The sequence below is a fragment of the Bos grunniens genome, chromosome 28, assembly GCF_055505025.1.
Source record: "Bos grunniens cultivar Pamir isolate PY7600 chromosome 28, Bosgru_T2T1.0, whole genome shotgun sequence".
Classification (NCBI taxonomy): Eukaryota; Metazoa; Chordata; class Mammalia; order Artiodactyla; family Bovidae; genus Bos; species Bos grunniens.
The window spans coordinates 12269668-12288012 of record NC_141192.1 but is presented as its reverse complement, the minus strand read 5'-3'; the positions used below and the strand labels follow the sequence as shown (position 1 = coordinate 12288012).

At 48.2% G+C, this 18345-nt stretch overlaps 1 long non-coding RNA gene across 13 annotated transcripts in view; it reads left to right on the top strand.

The window, feature by feature from the left end:
* The window catches only part of LOC147342854 (uncharacterized), a 153460-nt gene that overhangs the window by 118648 nt on the left and 16467 nt on the right, over window positions 1–18345 (top strand). For 2 of the 13 annotated variants that reach the window (XR_015156760.1, XR_015156757.1), the window contains exons 2-3: window positions 4934–5105; window positions 6450–6592. The exons of 6 other annotated variants lie outside the window; for them this stretch is intronic. This is a non-coding gene — a long non-coding RNA (uncharacterized LOC147342854). Of the gene's footprint in view, window positions 1–4933; window positions 5106–5878; window positions 6091–6449; window positions 6593–10998; window positions 11144–18345 lie in introns of those variants that run through there. 5 more of the 13 variants (XR_015156770.1, XR_015156762.1, XR_015156758.1 and 2 more) reach the window with 4 other exon arrangements.

The following is an 18345-nucleotide window of genomic DNA, read 5'->3' as shown; positions in this document are numbered from 1 at the left end:
AGGCTCTATGCTAAGTGCCACAGGTGTGTGATCTCATCTGTGAGATTATGACCTCACAGTAGATCTGTGGGCTAGGTGCTGTTGCCATCATTTTATACAGGAGGAAACCGAAGCTCAGAGAGTTTAAGTGATCAGGTCAACACAGGCCCAAAAGACAGCCAGGACTCAGGTCAGATCACTCTGTTCGTTAACACAGTAAGGAAGAAAATCAAGAGAGAAAGAAGGCACAAAGATTCTCATTTGGAACTCCTATGGAAGGGCTCCTGGCAGGAGGCACCTCAGGGAACCAGGGTAGAGAGATGAGGCTATGGGGGTCCCATGCATCTTTCAACCCTGAGCCAAGGCAGGACCCAGATGTGACCTTGGGAAATCACCATCTCTTGATGAAAGTGAAAGTGGAGAGTGAAAAAGTTGGCTTAAAGCTCAACATTCAGAAAACGAAGATCATGGCATCTGGTCCCATCACTTCATGGGAAATAGATGGGGAAACAGTGGAAACAGTGGCTGACTTTATTTTTCTGGGCTCCAGAATCACTACAGATGGTGACTGCAGCCATGAAATTAAAAGACGCTTACTCCTTGGAAGGAAAGTTATGACCAACTTAGATAGCATATTCAAAAGCAGAGACATTACTTTGCCAACAAAGGTCTGTCTAGTCAAGGCTATGGTTTTTCCTGTGGTCGTGTATGGATGTGAGAGTTGGACTGTGAAGAAGGCTGAGTGCCGAAGAATTGATGCTTTTGAACTGTGGTGTTGGAGAAGACTCTTGAGAGTCCCTTGGACTGCAAGGAGATCCAACCAGTCCATTCTGAAGGAGATCAGCCCCGGGATTACTTTGGAAAGACTGATGCTAAAGCTGAAACTCCAGTACTTTGGCCACCTCATGTGAAGAGTTGACTCATTGGAAAAGGCTCTGATGCTGGGAGGGATTGGGGGCGGGAGGAGAAGGGGACGACAGAGGATGAGATGGCTGGATGGCATCACTGACTCGATGGACGTGAGTCTGAGTGAACTCTGGGAGTTGGTGATGGACAGGGAGGCCTGGCATGCTGCGATTCATGGGGTCGCAAAGAGTCGGACACGACTGAGCGACTGATCTGATCTGATCTGATCCCACTGCACAACCTGCATGATGTACTTGGTGAGGGCATTGGTCAGGAGCCAGGATGTGGCCCCCAAGAGCTCATTTGTGGCTGATGTTGTCTGCCAGGTGCAAAGGCAGAAGAAAGATTTAGTTATGCAGCTTGAAGACGGAAGGAGCCTCAGAGACTGTCCAGCCGGATCCCCTTGCCTCACTCCCCAGGGGGAAGTGACCTGCTCAGGGCCACCTGGTGAGAGGGACAGGGACTGGCTCACCCCAGGGATCCTGCCAGGGCACTTCAGAGATGCTTCTCTGATCCAGAGCCACCAAGAACACAGCTCAGATTTCCCAGAGAGGACCAAGAACAATCAAAGACGAGATGGGGGTGATTGCCACTTGTGTTTTTAAGTAAGGGGTGCCATTTGATCACTTTTTATTCCTAAGAACAACTCTAGCAGCCAAGGAAGATGTGCCCAAGGAGGCCACTGTGGCAGAGACAGTCCTCATTTTGAACCTTCTAAACAGATCCCGGTCTTGTTACTTACACACTGCTGGGGGCGGGGGCTGGTGGGAGAGCAAATTGGCCCATGGTTACTGAAAGCAATTATATGGAGAAGTCAAGAGATGCTCACACCCTGTGACTCACAAGTCTATTCCTCAGAGAAGAAGCTGGAAAATCTCATGGCCTCTCTCACCCCCAGAAGTTATCTACGCAGAAGGAGATTTACTTTTCTGCAGTTTTGCGGAGGAGATTTTTTTTTTTTTTGGAAGGGTGGCACATGGGTGGAACAAGAAGGGAGACCCCTGTCTGGCCTGAAGAATTGGATTTTGGCCCTGATGGGAGAGGGGATGGGGCAGAAGCTGATTGAAAAGCACTAATAAAAGTTGTGGTGAGACTCAGAGCTCAGGGAGGCTGGCTTTGGGGCTAGGTCCTGCATAGTGTCATTGTGGGGCTAGAACTGAATGGCAGAGTGGCATGGGGTCAGGGAGCAGTTCCCGAAGCAGGCAGTTCCCATCAAGCCAGGTAGAGGGTCCTGGGTGCATGAAGCCTCTTTGATTTGCCCACGGTCCTCCCAGGGGAGTGGGTCGCTTCTGAGGGCACACGAGCCACCTACAGCATCTCCCAGCAACAACTGGGGGAGGTTAGTGGAGGGAGGTGATAACACTTTGAAGTTATGCAGGTGGGAGCTCAGAGCCACCAGAATTTAAATATTAATGCTAATACAGCTACATTTATATGCACAGCTGTCATTAAATAATATTTGATTGAATAATTTTTAATGGTTGTCATAGTATTCTATTGTTTGGATATATTGTGGTAAATCTATCTGATCCTTTAATTAAGTTGTTTCTCTTTACAAGCAACTCTGTAATAAATATTTGTGAACATTTGTGACTATCTCCTAAGGAGACTTTACTAGAAATAGATTTACTGGGGCAATGGCTTAGCAAAATTTTAAGGCGTTTTATACAAATCGCTAAACTGTCCTCTGCAATTGTGTGAATTTATACTCCCACCAGCTGTAAATCAAAGTACCTGTTTTCTCACACTCTTGCCAAGATGAAATATTATTATTTAAAAATATATTTTGCAAATTGAAGGGACCCAAATTATAGTGTCTCATTTTCATTTCTTTTCCAGAGAAGGTAAACTTTTTCATGTTTCCTGAACATTTATTTCTTGGCATTATTTGTTCATCTTTTTTCATTTTTTCCCCCATCTGGGCATTCATGTTTTTTTCTAATACAATGTGAAGCATTGTTTATATGTTGAGGATGTAACTATTTTTCTGTCCTGTGATTTGCATTTTTCCAGTTTGTCTCTTACATTTTTACGTGGTTGTTTGCTTTTATTTTGAAATAATCTCAAGCTTATAAAAAACAATGCAAGTACAGTACAAAGACATTTTTATCCAGACTCATTTGAGGGTAAGTTGTTGACCTGATGCCCATCATCCTTGGGGACTTTAGTGTGTATTTCCTACCAACAAGGATCTTCTCGTACATGACCACAATACAACCATCAACATCAGGACGCTGACCTTGTACTGAAATACGGGTACCAGCTATTCTTCAGACATTCAACTTTTGCTAATTGTTCCAGTAATGTCATTTGCAGCAGAAGGATCTGGTTCAGAATCATGCACGGCACGTAGCTGTGTTTCTTTACTGTCCCCAGTCTGAAATTGCTCCTCAGGCTTTCATGACCTTGACACTGTCGAAGAAAGAACATAGATCAGTTGTTTTGTTGAATGCCCATCAAAGTGTGTTTTTCATGTTTCCTCTTGTTTGCTTCATCTTATCCATGTTGGGTGGGCTACCCTGGTGGCTCAGCATTAAAGAATTTGCGTGCAGTGCAGGAGATGCAGTAGATTGGGGTTCAGTCCCTGAATCAGAAAGGTCCCCTGGAGGAGAAAATGGCAACCCACTCCAGTATTCTTGCCAGGAAAATCCTGAGCATCCCATCAGCTCACACATGATCTGGATTGGTCTCATTACAGAGTGAAGCTTTGATCACTTGACTAAGGTGGTGTCTTCCAGCTCTGCCCACTGGAAAATCACCTTTCCCCTTGGAAATTAATACATATTTCACAGGGAGATACTTTGAGACTATGTAAATATCTTATTCCTCTTCAAACTTTCAACTTATTCATTTGTATATGTTTATCATATAAACTTACAGATTTATATTATGCAGTGAACTATAATCCATTAATGTCATTATTTATTCTGGTACTTCAGTTGTCCTCAGTTTTGCCAGTAGGTGCCCCTTCAAGTGAGCTTCCGTGTCTTTTATTTTGTCCCCATCATTCTTTGAGTGCTTCCTTATCTTTTGGTGATCCAAGATGTCCCTGGAATCGGCCGGTTCTCTAAGGGGCGTGGCACCTTTCAGTGGAGAATAGTACTTAGAAGTCAAAGTCTGGATCCTGGGTGCGCTCGTTAGCACTGCCGTGTCGCTTCTCCCAGTTCTCCTTCATGGACATGCAGATATAAGCATGCAGTCACACATTTGCATCTGCATTTATTTTATCTTTATATGTTAAAAACATACACGTTCATAAAACCATGACTTTAATGTCTCCAGTTCCAACCATGCCCCATGGGTACATTCTAACTTTCTCTCTTTCCATTGTTGTAACTGTCTTCTACGTCATGAGAAAATTGGTTCCCATTCCATCGTCTATAATACATTCCACTGTTTGATCAATGCTGTGTATGTAATTAATTTCCCATCGTGGTCACTGCCTAGCATACCCTTCCCCTGCCTCTCAGTGAGGATCCCTTTCTTATCTTGTTGAAGCTCCAACACTATGTGCTGGCCCACCTCTATGCGTGGCTGTTTCCTTACTCTACTCAGCCTGTGATATCCCCTTCTGGGCTGTCCCTGACTCCTCAGATGCCCTCCTCACCCCTTTTGGGCTCCAACACCCCCACTGGGGCACATTCCATTCTCATTTATGTCCCTTTTGCACTGTTCAGACTTTGAGACCCCTTATTGCCCCCTGACACCCTATCCTTGTCCATCTATGGAATTCTGTCTTAAAAGCATATTAAAATTTCAAATCTATTGAGTCAATTTCATTGCTCTGTCTACCAGTTTCTTTGCTGAAACCACACTGTTTTAATTATTGTAGCTTTAGAACTTAATTCAATATCTGCAGTGCAAATATCCCTTTTGATGTTCTTTTTCAGAAATTTATAAATGACTTGTAGTAGTTAATTTTTCTTAGAGGAACTTCTAAATTATTGCATTTTCAATTCCCTTTCACCTTTCCCTGGGGGGTGGGGGGAGGGGAGGAAATCCCCTACTTGTACATTCTTCAGCTAAGTAACAAACCCTTGTTTCACAGATGGCCAGAAGATATACAGGCAGGAGGAATAAAGACACAGATGGTATATTTGCACTCACAACAGTGCCTACCTGGTAACCGTAACTTTGCAGCAATCCTGTGACTTTAGGAAGAGGTGGTCATTCCGTACACTTCAAGTACGGCTTATAAAGGTTTTTCCCAAGGTCACACAGTAAGTATCAGAATGCAGTTTTTTATTCAGAGAGGTCTCTAGAAAGAGCATCAATATAGGAATCAGGAATGAACTCTGTGCTTCTAATGGGAAATCTTTGGTCCTGATGTGTACGTTTAAATGGAAGCACGATTTTAACTGAGGCTCCAGAAAGACCTTCCTAGCAATAAGGGGCATGAGATATTAGAGCAGAAAATAATGCAGAAAATAATCTTCTGTGAGGGTCTTGAAATAGAGAGCCTTGTTCTAAGGACTGTGTCCCTGACACACAGAGCCAGCCCTCCTCTGTTCTTTTAGCCCCCCTTCCCCCCACCCCCACCTTGGGCCCTGCTGTTGGCTGATGCTTTGGTTGGCAGCCACCACTGGCCTCTGCAGTGTTCCCCACCATTGGCCTGCCTGGACCTCAGTATCTTGTAGTGTCTTTGGCCCATTCTGTTCCTCTAGGGCTTGTAGCTGGTTCTCCAGTTAGGCTTGAGTTGGTCCTTCTGTCCTGCTTATCCAGATCTTTCCAAGCTTGGGCCATTTCAGCTCTGCAAAAGCACCCTAGGAACAAAGATTTCCAAATAGAAAAGAAGCACTTTCCTTTGGTGCAGTTATTCCTAGCCTCTAAGATACTGTTCTCTCTGTTTTGATAAGTTTCTCTATCCTAAAGAAACAAGAGGCTGCTTGTTTCTTGGTGATGAGAAGAAACATGACTGAATGCCCCTTCTGTGCCAGGCATTTGATGGGTCACCACATATAATCTTCCCAGAAATTCTATCCCCACTTTACAGATGAGGAGACTGAGGCCACAGGGCTTATGGAATTTGTATTAAGTCATGTGGAATATTAATGGTGAAACCAGGAGAAAAAACCAGCTCTACCTGACCCCAAGTCCACAAATGCAGATGTTGGCATCCTACTGTGTGCCAGGCACCATGCTTTGGATCCATACTTGCCTCTCTATTGCCAAAGATTGGAGCAGATCAGTTGAGCACATTTTTGGGTAGGTCTCTATTTTTCTTAGAGCCATTCTCATTTTAAGCACATTGTGTGCAGACTGTCAGAGCCTGATCTCTTGAGCTGGGCGTGTTCGGAAAGCAGTAAAATAGCAGAAGCACAAAGACTATGCATCATGGAGTCCTGTGTGCTGGGCCAGCTGAGCCTCCTGCGTTTGCTGCGTTCATTTTCCTTTGGCTCTGGAAAGGATGGTTTGGTTTTACGGACGAAGGCCGAGGACATCTGCCAGCTTGCTAACTGCCTTGCCCCCATCAAATGTGTCAGACTCACAGAACATGGCTCCCCAGCTGCAGGCCCATGGTTTTGAGATTGCCTAAATAGAAAACCACTCATTTCCCTTCGCAGGAGAGGCGCCCAAAGCAGATATTTCAATATATTCCAATTTAGCCAAGGGAAGCCAGAACATGGATGCTGTTGCCAAGGAAACCACCTCCTTCCTCCCCGTGTGCTGTGCATACGTGTATCACTTCATCTCTCCACTCTCCAAGGTAATATCATAGCCCTGTGCTTGGGGAAGGATTTTTAAAAAGGCATATAAAACCTCTTAGCATCGAGAAGATTCATTAAATGATCTCACTCCAGAGGAGCTTAAATTATTCTTTTTAGACCCTTTTATGCTGAGGATGGGGAAATGGCTGAGTCAGTGCTATCTCTCACAGCCCAGCTTGGTGTCTTGCTGGAAACAGTTTTCAGAAATAAACAAATCAGGGTGCAGAAGCTTAGACAGGGAGAGTGTGTGTGTAATAATAACGAGGCCATCATGTAGCTGTAATGTCACTGGCTAATCCCTCCGAGGAGGTCTGCTGAGACCACCTCATCCACAGGCCTCCTGGGCATGAGGCCATGTCTCACAGGGCAAGCTTCAAAGTGCAGACAAGAGAGGGTCTCTGTAGCAAGGCCACCTGTCAAAAGTCCCTGTGTCAGGAACCACACAGGGCCTTCTTGTGTCTGATCTGTACTCAGGCCCAAGCCAGGGACCGTTTCTGTCCTCACTCCAGTGTCTGGTCTCAGTCTGTCTCTCTCCCTGATCACCCTTCTTATCCCCACCTGCCCCGATTCTGTGTGTTCAAATAGGTGCAACTCACCCCCGATGTCTCACAACTGAACAGGCAAACTGGGCTCCAGCCTTGATAATCATGTGGGTGTTCTGTGTGTGGCCCTGACTTCATGCCTTCTTTTCTCAGCCCCTTTCTGGCTCTTGGTACTCAGCTCCCCTCCTGCCCATTGAATGAGTAGATTCAATTTGACTTCCTTTGTTCAATTAATGGCACTTGCCAAGGATATTGGCTTATACTAGTGGTTCTCAACTAGGGGCAGCCTGTTCCCTCAGGAGACACTGGCAGTGTCGAAGGCATTTTTAGTTGTTAGGTCTGGGAGCAGGTACAGCGGCATGCAGTGGTTTGAGGCCATGGATGTTGCTAACATTCTGAAATGCACAGGACAACCCCTTGGTGTGTTAGTCGCTCAGTCATGTCTGACTCTTTTCAATCCCATGGACTGCAGCCTGCCAGGCACCTCTGTCTAAGGAATTCTCCAGGCAAGAATACTGGAGTGGGTAACCAGTCCCTTCTCCAGAGGTTCTTGACCCAGGGATCAAAGCCCATCTCCTGCATTGCAGGTGGATTTTTTTTCTGTCTGAGCCACCAGGGAAGTCTCGACAGCTACCATATCCAGCCCCAAATGTCAGTAGTGTTGAGGCTGAGAAACACTGGCTTATACTAATTCTCTTTGCTCATTCATTTAATAAATATTTATTGAGTACCTACTATGCATCAGGCTCTGAACCAAGCACCTTGGGACATGAGTTTAACAAGATGGACATCCATTTGCTCACTTTCTCACTTAGAGCCAATTGGATGACATTAAACCAGTAATTATACAAAAAACATTATTTAAGTACATTTGGGATCCTGATACGAGAACAGGCTTGGTTCTCCTGCCCCTTTTCTGAGGCCTGCCTGGTGCTCCAGCCCATCCTGCCCTGGCTCCTGTGCGGTATGGACGTCCATTTCATCCTCCACAGTTGCTCCACCATGCCTGGCACACAGCTTGCTTCCTCGACAAGACATAGGCTTTTGTACTTTAACTGCATGGTTGCTGATCACGACAGGTGGACAGTTAGCAGACCATGAAAAGAACAACCCTGAGATGTCACAGAAGGTCCAGGACTCTGTCATCTTCTGAAGCCCCAGTCCCTGACCTGCCTCTCCTGAGTGACATCTAGGACAGCAAACAGAATAATCCTCCAGCTTCACCCTCTGCTTCCTTTCAGGTGGGACTTACTGATCCCTACCTCCCAGCCCTCCTCTCACCAGCCCCCTTCTCTTATGGGCTTACCTAATACCATGAAGTCCTTTGGGGACTTCAGAACTAGACGACCTGGGTTTGAATCCCACCTTCACCACTTACTAGCTGTGTGACCACGGACAATTTGCTTAGCCTCTCTGTGCCTTGGATTATTTTTATGTAAAATGAAGATAATAGTAATGTCTATCTTATAAAATTTTCCAGCAGTTAAATGAGTTAGTGTACTAAAGTCCCTGATTCACAGTAAGTGCCATTTATGCTTTGCTATTTCCCCAGCATGTTGGCCTGATGATGCAAACACAGCAGAAGTTTCTGGCTCTGCCTCTTGTGGCCATTTGCTCGTCCCCATGGAGCTCAGCCATGCCTGAAGAGCCACAGATCTTTCTTTTGCGTCACCTGGGAGAGCTGGCTGCTGGAGGGCAATGAATGCTTGGCCTGGGCATTTTGAGGGTTTCCACAAGTGGGAGGAAGATGACAATGACTGTGGAAGGAGAGGTTGTCATGGAAATGCACCTTGTCCAGGTTGTTGCAACCTGGCCTCTGGGCTGGCTCCACCTGGATGCGCCTTACACGGGGTCTTGCCTTACCATTTGTTCAGGGAGGCGATGGACAGAGATAGATGCCTTTCTTACCCACCAGTCTGCTGCTGCATCTTTTTCTGTCTGATGTGATGAGCAGCTCAGGCTTCTCCTGTCTCCCAGCTTCTGTGAACATCACATGAGGTGATGGGCGCCAAATGATGCTGGTGGCAGCTGTTGACTGGGTGGCTCCCTGTCCGACAGCAGAGTGGGCTGGGGGGAAGGGGACTGATGGTTGGGGAACATCTTCTCTGTGGCTGGACTGAGAGGCTTATGTGTGCTGTCTCGTTGAACCTCCCAGTAATGCTGAAGAAGCTGGAGCGTATTGTCACCTGCTCAGAGTCCCACACCAGGGGATGACAGTGCCTGAGCTGGTAGCCATGCTCCGTCTGCCTTTAAAGCCCAGCCATGTCTCCCCATGCATAATTGCTCCTGGCCAGTTGGGGAACCTCAGCAATGGCCAAGAAATGCCAACACGAGCTCCTACTTAGGTGGCCACATTGGCAGAGGGACTTGGCCAGCTGGAAGGCACCTACATCGCCTCTGTCCAAGTGGGCTGGGGTGGGCCCGGGTCATCAACTACAGGGTGGTGGGATTCCAGTGCTCTGGGGTCTGCCGGCTGCCTCCATGACCACGGCACCTCCTGGGAGGCCAGTGATGGGAACGGGGCCCACAGCCCTGCATGGGCAGTTCTTTCTGCTCTTGTCTTTTCCTCCTCCACCCACCTGCTAATCTCGCTTGCACATGAAAGCCTCCCCCCGCAATCTCCACTCCCCTCCCCGATCCCTTCCCTGCGTTTGTACTTTATGATGCGGGACTTTGGAGAGAAGACTCATTAGAGTCATTATTACATGCGCAGAAATATGTCTTTCATCTCATTCACATTTCATGTTCCTCCCACTTGATCTCTTGACGCTTTTTAATTCCTGATATTACATCACACACACACACACACACAGTTCTTGCTGGGGTTCATTCTTTCTACAGAGTTGTCATCATTGCTTGCTGTCTGAGGAGTGCTCCTTGTTGTATATTTATTCATTTCTGAAAAAGATTTTGGGATTGACATTGTCTGATGCTCCTGACTTTGATTGTAGGGGTAGGTAGCATTGTAATTAGAGGAGATGTGAGGACAGAGGACCAAAGTCTAGAGCCCTGTCTCCTGTCCCCTTCCTCCCTAGAGGCCAGGTGTCCATCTGTGAAACAGGTAGATCCCATCGCCTAGTCCAATCCCCACATCTGGCATCAAATGGGCTTTTTGGGGTGTAAGCACTGTTTAATTTATGGTAAAAGGGATATTGGGAGGAGTCGGGGCCATCCATAGAACCACAAAAAAGGTTGAAAAATCAACTCTGATGGGCAGAGCAGGGTAGCCCTGGGAACCTGGGAACTGGGTTCCCTGCTGCCTCTTTAGGCTCCATGATGAGGATGAAAGGAGATCTAAAGGCTGTCAGTTCCTCCCTTCTCAGCTCAAGGTCCCAATGCAGGGAGAGAGTATGGGATCGGCTCAGCTACCAAGATAAGAAGGAAGTGTGTTTTGACTGACAGTTGCATTAAGATTCCATCTAATCAGGGCAAGGGGTTCCCCAAAGTAAGAGGTTGTTTCCAGAAGGAGGCAGTGGATTCTGAGTATGTAGAACAACAGACACCATGACACAGTCCTAACAGTGGAGGTGGTATGACCGCTGTGCGAAGAGAGGAAGAAGCAGGTCTTTCCGGCTCTAAATCTGTGACCAAGAGATATATTTTTGGAACTCAGAGATTGCCTTCTAATTCGGAACTCGGGGGCTGGCAAACTTTCCCTGGAAAGGGCTAGATAGTAACTATTTTGGCTTTCTGGGCCATATGGTTTCTGCCACAAGGACTCAACTCTGCCAAGACCTGAAAGCAGCCGTAGGCAATATGTAAATGAGGTGGTTTTGGCCCTGTTTCAATAAAGTTTTATTGAAAAAAACCCCAAGTAGCATGTCCTGGACATTCAGGTCAAAGTTGTTCTAGTAAGTCACCTTCATGTCATGGAGAATCTCCCTCTCTGCTTTAGTAACCCTTGTATTTCTGACTGCGGTTCTTCAACTCGGCTCTGCTTCAGGACACTCAAGGGAGCCTGTCGTGAGCTCATGAGCACAGACGCCCAGGACCTGTTCAGTCTTCCAGGTCAGAATCTTCAAGGATGGGCCCAGGGCCTGCATGTTTAACCCATGCCCTAGGTGGTTCTGACTTATGTATGCATTGTCATGAACTGGTCTAAGATGTAGTCAGGGAGACAAGATCATCCTTCATGAACCACAGGAGTGACAGATGAGATGGGGTGGGCTTAGGAGCTGAGAGGAGGGAGGCTCCTGAGGGCTGGGGGAGAGCACGTGTGTACAGGGTGGGCTCAAACTGGCCCTGAAAGTCTGAACTGTCAGAGCACTAACCTGGCTTTTTCTAGCTGGCAGTCTCTTTCCCCATCCTGTACTCCGCTGTTAATTAGGAGGGAAGTTTATTAAAAGCAGGTGCTAAACCTGAGACTTGCGGTGCTCTGCTCTGCAGCGGTCAGGTCTCTGAACAGCTTTGTGTCCTCATCCTTCTGAAGGGGCCACACCTGTAGCCCAGCCTCACTTCTCTGCCTTCTTCCAAGTCTCCTCTTCCCCTTTCATTTGTGCTCTGCTCCCCAAAGACCTGGTTTCTCACAACACCACTTCTCCTTTGCCCCAGAAAACAGCCACCCATGGTTCTTTCTGAGCGTGACCATGTTCTGTCAAATTCAGCTCCTTCTTGCCATAATCATTAATAGGATTAGGAGCCTGGTGAGTTATTCTCTCCCATCTTGCTCCTCTTTCCATGTTTTATTCCCCACCAAATACCATCCCCTAAAACCTTTGGGGTCTCTTCTGTTGAGGGGGAGAGTGCCCTCTGTAGGTGCTAGCAAAGCTGCTTCAGTCATAAGGAGGAGAATGGGTTATTGCTCCTTGGGTATGGCCTGGACCTAGACGGCCTCTGATCCTCACCTCCTCCTCTTGGATCCAGACAGAGACCTCTGCTCATTACAGTAGAAAATATTGATTGCTGGCTCAATAGTCATCTCCTTCTTCTGGCAATAGAGCACCCTTTTCTTTGGGAATCCACTCCATCTTCACTCCGAGTCCATGTGGATGGGGTGTGATAACTCCAGAGACTGCATGTGACTCAGGCCCGGTACATCAGTGCATCTGACTCCCCCAGGTACTCTCAGTGGTCCAGGGCAAAGTTGGTTCAATGCTGGTACTCTTGAGAGGTTTTGGAGAGGAGAGCTCTCTCCTTCAGGATTTGGGATTGTGATACTGTCAACCCAGAGCTTTGAGACTCCCACATGTGGAGAGAGTGTGCCCGAGAGTGAAAATCACACAGAGGAAAACAAAGCCCAGAGACAGACCAGACGGAGAACCAAGAGCAGGAGCTCAAACACAGGTCCAGAGGGCGTGGGTCAAGCTTCTGGATCCAGCTAGACCTGAAGCCAGAACACTGCTTGTAGCCTCTTCTGCTATCGGAGCCTCACAGTAGCCTTTTGGATTTAGCTGACTTATGTTGAAACTCAGGGTCTTGACTGATAGTTTACTTGACAGTGGCAGGGAGGGTCATTCAACCGGGATGTCTGGGCTGCAGGCCGACTATCTCGTCAGCTGTGAGGCCACCCAGGGTGGGTGTCAGGTCCAAGGGCACATGGCTTCCTCCTGGGAAAGGCTGAGTTTGGTGGGAGTGGAGATGGCCAGTGGGAAGAGGCTGCAGCCATACTGAGCAGAGTGGGGAGGTCAGGCTTCTGGCTTGGAGACCTGGTGGATGGAGAGATGCTAAGGAGTTGGAGGGTGGGAGGGTGTTCAGGTTACTGGGTGGTGGTGGAGGAGGGCCTTGCTGCCCCCAAGCCAGCCTCTCCCCTCTTGGCTGTCTCTGCTATCACTGACCTCAGCCTTTCCCAGGAGGAAGGCAGGTGGCCTCGGGTCTGACATTTACTCTGGGTGGCCTTGGTTCCCTTATCTGTGAATGGGGACGAGGCAGTACCCTAAAAGTGTGAAGTGTACCCAAGAATCTGAATGTGAGGGGGATGCAGTGGCCCTCTGACCACTCAACCCAGACATTAAGTCATAAAATGGAGCAAAGCAAGGACACAAAATCCCTTCAAGAGGCAGTGGGTCAGGAAAGCTTGGAAATCACTGACCAACTGACCGAATGCATGTGAAGGTGGTGCTCATCATGGAGTCTCACCAGCCCAGTGGAGCAGAGGAATTAGGATGGCCCAGGGGCATGTGTCTGAAGACCCTGAATGGCTGCACCTGGCCTCTGTCATGAAGAAGGATTGTCACAGCCTGGTGCCACGGGCTCCCCTAGTGACACTCTAGTGCCCTGGATTCCTGTATCGCTGGTCCTCGGGGAGAGGACGTGCTGGTCAGACAGCAGAACCAGCTGCAAATGAAGATATTGGCACTTGAGCTTTGGTCATTGTCTGTGAGAGCTGTGAGTCAGCATCCTAGAGCCTGTCAAGCCTGGACACTGATGACTCTGCGTTTCTGGTTTGCATGCCTGTGTCAGGCCCTGGCCCAGGGCTCCTAAGGTTAGGAGGTTATCAGTGTAACCAATGGGTTGTACCCCAGAGATTCTGATGAATGAGGTTGGAGTAGAGCCAGACCTTTCCATTAAACAGCCCCTAGGACGCTCTGAGCACAAGCTTGGAGAGAACAGCAGCTACACAGACTGAAGCTCATATGGAACCCACTGGAACCTCTGACCTTCATGGAACCCCTACGTGGATTCTGCTGATTGGCTTCTATGTTCACTTGAGTGATTTTAATTCCCTCAAGATCCTCTGTGAGCTTCCCAGGTGGCACAGTGGTAAAGAACCAGCCTGCCAATGCAGGAGACATTAGAGGCATGGGTTCAAGCCTGCGTCAGGAAGATCCCCTGGATGCTGGCATGGCAGCCCACTCACCTCAGGGTGGTGTCGTTCATCCCGTCCCTCCTAGAAGCTAAGTGGAGAGGCAAAGGTCTGTTCAGTATAGGCTCTGATTTTTTATGTGACCTAAAAGCTCACAATGGCACCCCACTCCAGTACTCTTGCTTGGAAAATCCCGTGGACAGAGGAGCCTGTTAGGCTGCAATCCAAGGGGGCACTATGGAGAAGGCAATGGCACCCCACTCCAGTACTCTTGCCTGGAAAATCCCATGGATGGAGGAGCCTGGTGGGCTGCAGTCCATGGGGTCGCTAAGAGTCGGACACGACTGAGCGACTTCACTTTCACTTCTCACTTTTACGCATTGGAGAAGGAAATGGCAACCCACTCCAGTGTTCTTGTTTGGAGAATCCCAGGGATGGGGGAGCCTGGTGGGCTGCCGTCTATGGGGTCACACAGAGTTGGACACGACTGAAGTGACTTAGCAAGCAAGCAAGCAAAAGCTCACAAGTATGGAGACTGTAGAAAGAACTTTCTCGGGCTAGGCTCTGTTGACCTGGACAAAATCATCTCAACTGGCTCACATTTTGAGCCAACATATACTCACTATAGCAGAGAAGGCAATGGCACCATACTCCAGTACTCTTGCCTGGAAAATCCCATGGACAGAGGAGCCTGGAAGGCTGCAGTCCATGGGGTTGCTAAGAGTCGGACACGACTGAGCGACTTCACTTTCACTTTTCACTTTCATGCATTGGAGAAGGAAATGGCAACCCACTCCAGTGTTCTTGCCTGGGGAATCCCAGGGACGGGGGAGCCTGGTGGGCTGCCGTCTCTGGGGTCGAACAGAGTCGGACACGACTGAAGTGACTTAGCAGCAGCAGCATACTCACTATAGAACCATGGGCATTGTTAGTATTGCTTCACTTCTATTGCTTGTTTCTCTCCACAAACCTCTGCTATCACCTCCTTCTCGCTCTCTCTTTGCAGTTAACCCCAGGTCTTGCTCTGCAGAGAAAATAGAAGATGTCAAGTGGCAATGCCAATTAAATTTTAAGACATTGTCCACCATCCTGTCTTTATTCTCCAGATGTTTTTTTAACCAAGGCTAATGCCACCACTTGCTGCTGTCTTAAGGGCTGTTTGTTGCGCTGTCTTCATGCTCTCCCTTTACTGAACTATTCCATCAGCATTCAGGCATGTTTGTGTCTCATCCCTATACACAGTGGAGTTCTTTCCTCTCTCCTCTCCTTTCAGCTGTTCTTCTCCTGGTCTTCATTCACAGACACATTTATTGAGAGAATAGTCTACCCTCCATACGTCGTGTGCTTTTCATGCAGGCTCAGGAATCTGCATTTTACACCCCCCTTGGTCATCTGATGCATGAGGTCTTTGTACTCCATTTTGCAAATTCTTGCCTCAATCTTTGGTGTTCCTTGGCTTGAGCCTTTTCATTCTTCACCATCCACATTTCTTTTGAAATCTCATCTGGCTCAAGGCATCATCCACCACCTGGAATCTGCTTTCTATCTCCAGCCCAGTCATGGCTCTTGAGTTTCAGAACTGCGTTATCCAAATAACTCTGTGAGGATTTTCCAAAGACACTGAAATGTTCAGAGCAGGACCTCTCATCTTCCCCAAGTCTCCTTGTCCCCATGCTCCCCAGCCCTATCTCTAGCACCATTAACCATCTACTTACCCAAGTGAGAAACCTCAGCTCCCTCTTTCTCACTGCTCCTTGCCAAATTTTCAGTTCCCGTGTGCCATCCATGCTAACTCTTAAACAAGTCTTAAATTCACCAGTTGTTCTTCATTCCCACTGCCACGACCTATCCAGGGCCACGTGCTTTTTCTCCTGGATGAGCTCCAACCTGGGTCTTTGCTCTCAAGCTTACCTTCTCCCAGGCGGGTTCTACACTGACCTAGGGGCCTCTCTGGAGTTTGAATCTGACCTTGTCACTTCCCTACATTCAGGCCTTCAGTAGCATCTTGCTGCCTCTGTTTGGACAAAATATCACCTTACCTGGCATAGAAAGCCTTTCATGGCTCCTCTCCCGTCCCAAGATGCTCATTCATCAGCAAGATCAAGGAGTCACTTCTCAAGTCTGGCACAGTCCTGGGGCTGGGCAGAAAATTCAAAAGATTATGGCCAAGTTTAGCAAGTTTCTGTCCTTGAGACAAAATACAGTGACTCAGACTGAAAAGTCAGCTTCCTAAGAATCAGAACCCTTATCCAGTATTAAGTTTTACTAATAATTACAAGGGCTTCCCAAGTTGGGCTAGCGGTAAAGACAGCCTGCCAAATCAGGAGATGTGAGAGACACAGGTTCAGTCCCTGGGTTGGGCAAATCCCCTGGAGGAGGACATGGCAACCTTCTCCAGTATTCTTGCCTGTTGACTACCATGGTAGAGAAGCCTGTTGGGCTATAGTCTATAGGGTCGCAAAGAGTCTGACATGACTGAAGGGACTTAACACGCACGCCAGAAATTGCAAGGATCAAAATAATTGTGAGGCACAGGTAAAGCATGAGGCTCAAGACCACCTGTACTACTCCCTAAGACCATTTTTTTTCTTTTTTTTTTGCCTCATTCAGGTTATCAGAAGAGGTCTCATGTGACCCATGCGAGCCATCCCTTGCTATAAAGGGAGCTATCTTGTTCATGCAGTATCTCCATTTTATTCTCTGATAGTTACACAGTTTGCACATTTCCCAGGGAGCCCTACCCCATAAATCCATAGGGTCCAGGTTTGTTTACCATAAGCAGTGCTGGACAGATATGGTACATCTTGCTAAAAGCATTCCATAGATAAGAACCCTTCTGCTAGCCAATATCATTAGTGTGTTTGCCAGGGGCTCTGACATTAGCGATTATGAGGCGATTTGACCCGGTCATCTTTCTTTCTTCCCCAGTCAAGGTAGAGAGTGGCCTGCAGCTAACCCTTTCCTCCCCAGACCTGCTCTGCCTACCGCTCCCACGTCTGTGTTACCAGAGCTCTGTCCATGACCTCCTTCTGTGACCACGGGCCATGGACAGCCTCCTCCATGCGTGTGGCTTCCTTTCTCTAAACATAGGCTCCCCAATCCATACATACCTTGCACCCTTGACCCTCAGACCCACACATTCCACTGCCCGCCAGACCCCAACACCTTGGTGTCCTGCAGGCCCCCAAACTACATGCCCCTCGCTGAGCCCTCGCTGCCTCTCCAAGCCCGTTCCTCTCCCACTGGACCTCTCAGGGCAATAACACCCACTTCACCTGGTTGCCCCCCAAACCTTGAGTCATCCTGGGCCTCCTACTTTCTGGCCCTTTGACTTAAGTTAAGTCAGAGAGGATAACCTCACTGAGCCTCAGTTTCCACAGATGTAAAATGGGCATAATAGCAACATCTGCTTCACAAAGCTGTGGCAGGATCCAATGAGATGGTGACGATTAGACAACATGGGCTTATCACAGCGGCTGGCAGGTGCTCAGAGACTGGCAGCAAGCGCCTCTGACTCCTCGTCCCCGCCATTGCCCAAGGCTAGGTGCTGCCTTCTCAGGGTCGCCACTCTGTTCACCATCCTCTGCTCTGTGCCCCCATCTCTGCCTCCGCCTATGGTAATAGTCTTGGGCCTGATCTGGCCTCCTCTGGGTGGCCCCTCTAATATGCCCTCTATTCCACCTCCAGTTACACACCTGACCTGCCACTGCCTTGGAAGGCTCTCTGCTGCCCCTTGGGATAAATTCTAGTCTCCTTGGAGTGGCTTAGGAGGCTGGATCAGATGTGGCTGCCACCCTGTGGCTCCCCTCCTCCAGTGCTAACCACTGGACACACGAAATTTTCAATTTCTCTGACCTTCAGGATTTGGCCAATGCCTCCCTCTGCCTGGAAGACTTCTCCCTTCTCCATCTCCGCCTGAGGACCCTCTGACCATCTCCTGCACATATGCAGTACACTGTCTTTCCCCCATCACAGCACTTTCTAGTTGCATGGTCACTGCCAGGTCCCATATTGGGACCTCTTGTAGGTCGGTGAGCATCAGGAGGGCAGGGAGCATGCCTGGTTCACGTAATGTCTCCAGCACTGAGAACATCGCTCAGCAGGGTAGGTTTTGGATACTAAATGAAAGCAGTTGTTAAATGCGAGGGTGGGTGAGGGGTGAGAAGGTGGGAGGAGCCCCTGAGTCAGGGGTTTCTGGTTTGCATGGAGTTGAGATAAGATCATGGCATCTGGTCCCATCACTTCATGGCAAATAGATGGGGAAACAGTGGAAACAGTGTCAGACTTTATTTTGGGGGCTCCAAAATCACTGCAGATGGTGATTGAAGCCATGAAATTAAAAGATGCTTACTCCTTGGAAGGAAAGTTATGACCAACCTAGATAGTATATTAAAAAGCAGAGATATTACTTTGCCAACAAAGGTCCGTTTAGTCAAGGCTATGGTTTTTCCAATGGTCATGTATGGAT